At 38.2% G+C, this 4288-nt stretch overlaps 1 protein-coding gene across 1 annotated transcript in view; it reads right to left on the minus strand.

The window, feature by feature from the left end:
• NMNAT2 (nicotinamide nucleotide adenylyltransferase 2) overlaps positions 1–4288 on the minus strand; it is a 194657-nt gene that overhangs the window by 189166 nt on the left and 1203 nt on the right. The window lies entirely within an intron of this gene.

Consider the following 4288-nt stretch of genomic DNA (forward strand, 5'->3'; position numbering starts at 1 on the left):
TGTGGTAGCTGCAAACCCTGAAGACGCTTGGGGTGCTTGCTGCTACACACGTGTGACAAACAATTGGGACCATTTTTTTTCCAATCTCCCAAAGTGTGTCTAGTTCCATTCATTATTTTCCATGAGAAACAATATGTATTTTAATCTCTTCATAATAACTAATTCAACTTTTTTCCTTTGAAATTAAAAATGTTTTGAAGTTGTGGGGGGTAGAGGAAGAGAGGCAATGTGAAATCAGTAATTTGGTCATCACAGAAGCATCCAAAATGTTTCAGCCTTGACAAAATCCTCTACCTCTACCATTTTCCCCTACAGTCAATCCCAACTGACTATTCCTTCTCTTTGTCCTCCCCAACTCTTATTCTCCCCACCCACCCCACCCCAAAAGACTCTCCTGGGTTTGCAACTTCATTCAGTGTCTGGAACTGGTTGACAGGCTCGGTAGTCCAAATACAAAAAGAATATTGACTCTTAGCAATATAGTACTTTTACTAGGAATGTTGATTATACCAATGTAATACTTTTACTAACTGTTAAGTACTTCAATTTATGTGCTTCCAGGCTCCCTAAATTTTAGAGTCATTTGAGTCTGAGCTAATATAGGAGAGATCTTGAAATTCAACATTCTCAGTGTATTAAAGGCTCTTTCCACAAACACATACAGTTGTGATTGAAATATTCTTGGCTGCTGTTATGTGCATGTGGATATTAAATAATGTTGGGGGGGGGGTTCCACTTTTTGAATGTGGCTAAAGCTCCCATGGCACTAATTCCCAACTCTGCTCCTTTGTCAAAATAAACAATCCCCCCCAAAACCAAACCCAAACAAACAGATATAACAATACCAATGTTTTTTTTTCTTAACACTGAAGGAACAACCTATAAAGATCTTTCTAAACCCCTTGAAAACCATAAAGAATTATTTAAGTGCTAACAGAAACAGAAAATAACATAACTTTAGATAGTCTCTATTTCTGAATGCTACTTTTCCCCCTACTATGGCCTACAAGAAGAGTAGCTGGAAATAAAAACAAGAGGAATGCAATGAAAATCATTTCATTTTAAAGTCATTAATTCATTCAATAAACATTAAGTTCCTACTGTGTGCTAAGAACTAAATCCTTTGGGAAGGCTTTGTTTTGTTTAGTTATAAGCTTCTTGCAACTTTGCTGGAGGAGAGGAGTATCTTGCTACACTTACTGTTTTTGTGATTTTGTAAAACAAAATTTTAAATGCACTCTAAGTGATAAGATAGAACATAAAGAGCTTCATAAAGCAAACACAAGTTTCCCTAGGAATGGGAAATTCTCTCAAGAGAATTAATATTTAAGAATCTTATTTAATTAACGTGCAAAATCATTCTATCCTGTTAGGGGTAAACCCAAATGAAGCAGAGAACAAACAGAGCGACTGTAGAATCATGTGTTCTCAAGGTCAGTCAATAATTACACTGCCATTGGGTTTAGCAAAATAGATCTCTATCCTATTCTTAAATATCTGCCCCAGATCCCACAACCTTCTTTATATGTATTTAAAATGCATACTATTTTCTTCACCTTCACATATTTTTCCTGTTTCCTATACTATATAGTGCATGCCTTACTGTCTTATCTTTTTCATATATCTCTTCCTAGCATCTAAAAGAGTGACCTAAAGTACACAAATGTTACTGACATCTTCCATTGACAAACTGATGCAGTACTGTTCCTTCAAATTTCTCTTCACAGGTTCTTCTTTGTAACTAACTGGTTCTACCTACACTATAAGTCCTCTTTATTGTCCTCTCTGGAGGTGAACAGATGCTCAGCATCCACTATGTAAAAGTCTTTTATCTCTGCAACCTGATCTTCTGGCCAGTGTGCTGCAGCCCCATGACAGAATCCTTGATTCTTTACCTTGTATTTGGCATGTAGTCATCCAGGGAAGGAGTCAGAGCTAGCCATCCAGGGTGCTCTCTGTCCCTGAAAGGAGAAACCTTCTGTCTTACAAAGGAAAAATTCTAAAAGGAATCACATCCTACTTGGCCAATAGAGTAGAATAAAGTTCACCAATATAGAATGGTGGAAGAAGATGAGTAAAATCAGGGAAGAGAGATGAAGAATGTACCAGGGGAAAAAATGAAAGAAGGAAAGTTCACTAAAATTGAAGACCTAGTGTACACATATTTATGAACATATGACATAAATTCATATGCATACATGTATGTGTATATATGTATATTACATATATATGTATATATTTCTTCATTACTTCAATAGATATACAGTCTCATCAATGTGGGTATTCTCTTCATCAGTATATCCTTTGTGTTTTATGTCTATGTTCTCCCACAGAGCGCTCTCTCTCCACACACACACACACACACACACACACACACACACACACACACAAGTAAATAGATAGATAATTTAGTATAAGAACTCTAAGGACTCATAAAATGGCCATCTATAAATGGATCTCATGGCTATTCTGTAATCTAAGTATAGTACCAATTTTAAGATATTATAATCCATATTTACAGACTAATACTGGGACATTGACCAGGACAAGATCAACCTATAGGATTGAGGTACTTGGTGCATTTTTTTGTTTATTTTTAGTCATGGGTGTCCTTATACCCCTTGATTAACTTTTGCTGGAGTAGCTGAAGACAAAGGTAATAGTAAGGATACATAGTCATTGTAAAGTATAGTGCCTACATAATATGTTCTGGGTTTATAGTGCAAATTCATAGAGGGTTAAATAATTCTTCCCTTCCTAGTTATAGTGTCAGCACAGATTTTTTTTTTAAATTTAAGCAATTGGGGTTAAGTAACTTGCTCAAGGTTACATGGCCAGTTATTTTTTGTGTGGGTGCCAAATATCTGAGGCCGGAACCAATCCTGGGTCTCCCAACACTGGGGCTGCCACTCTTAGTCACTGTGCCACCTGGCTGCCCCAAAAGTTAACTTTTTTTTTTTTTGCTTTTTGGAGTGCAGTTGGGGTTAAGTGATTTGCCCAAAGTCACACAGCTTGTAAGTGTGTCAAGTGTCTGAGGCCGGATTTGAACTCAGGTCCTCCTGACTCCAGGGCCTGTGCTCTATTCACTGTGCCACCTAGACACCCCTAGCACAGATGTTTTGACCCTACTCAACACTTAAATGAGGCAAAAATCACCTTTCTGTAGTAAATATGCTTTAATCCATTAATCGGTTTGTTATATTCTCTTAACAAAAAGAAAACAAAAAATCATAAGCTTCTCAAATGCAACTATTGAAGAATAGCATAAATACTATCCACAATTTGGAACTAAAGAAAGGCATTTTTCTTGACAGGAAGTGGCAGGACACAAGGAAATAAGGACAGGTAATTCTCTTGTACTCACCTCCCTTTTACCTCTGTACTCACACTGTTTGCTAATTCATAACTCCTCATACTTGCACCAAAGCCTGTTACTGAGGTCTTTTGCCTCTCAGGTATGTGTGTGTGTGTGTGTTTTTTTTTTTTGTTTGTTTGTTTTTACTAATTGCTTTCTTAATAAAGCACTAAAAAGGAGAGAAACTATAAGGAACTCAAACTTGTATAGTGTACCCAGAAATGAATATCTTTTCCTGGTGTCTGCGCGGCTGAAACTGACTGAATTTTTTTCATTGATCCTTTCTTAATACATTCCTTCCAGTTCCCCTCTCTGTTTTAAATGAATACTGTTAGTGTGAATCAGCCCTTTGCTTCTTCCACAAAGCAGTTATATTTTCATTTTCCAGGTCTTTGCTGATGTCATATGGATCTTTGTAAAAGATCCTTAAAGACGCACACATACACATTCGACCGTGTTCTAACATTAAACTGCTTCCCACCCGATCTCTGTGGGGAGCACGTGTGTGTGAGCCCGGACTCGATATTGCGTCTCTCCCAGTGTTTCAGCACCCAAGCCTCTGGATAGCGACTATCCTCCCATCAGCTCAGGTCAGTGGCCTCAAAACCTCACCTCCCACGCTTCCTTCCTTTTTAAACCCTTTTCCCAAGTCTCCTACATTCCTGGGAGAACAATGTTCACTCTCTACTCCTGTCTCCGACTTCTTCCTAGTGCTGGATCACTACGACACCCACTCAGGGCCTAAAAACACATATATTTCTGTGGTCCGCTCAGATCCTATAGGAGCCCAGAGAAATTGCCTTGTCTACTGATGATGAATCGAGACCCCCCTACAGACACAGATCTTCCCACCAATACTAGACCTGAAACAAACAGCCATGGAATGACTCTCTCTCTCTCTCTCTCTCTCTCTCTCTCTCTCTCTCTCTCTCT

Source organism: Petaurus breviceps, unplaced genomic scaffold, assembly GCF_028583685.1.
Source record: "Petaurus breviceps papuanus isolate PSGF00001 unplaced genomic scaffold, PetGlider_PUasm1.0 90895, whole genome shotgun sequence".
NCBI classification, from domain to species: Eukaryota; Metazoa; Chordata; class Mammalia; order Diprotodontia; family Petauridae; genus Petaurus; species Petaurus breviceps.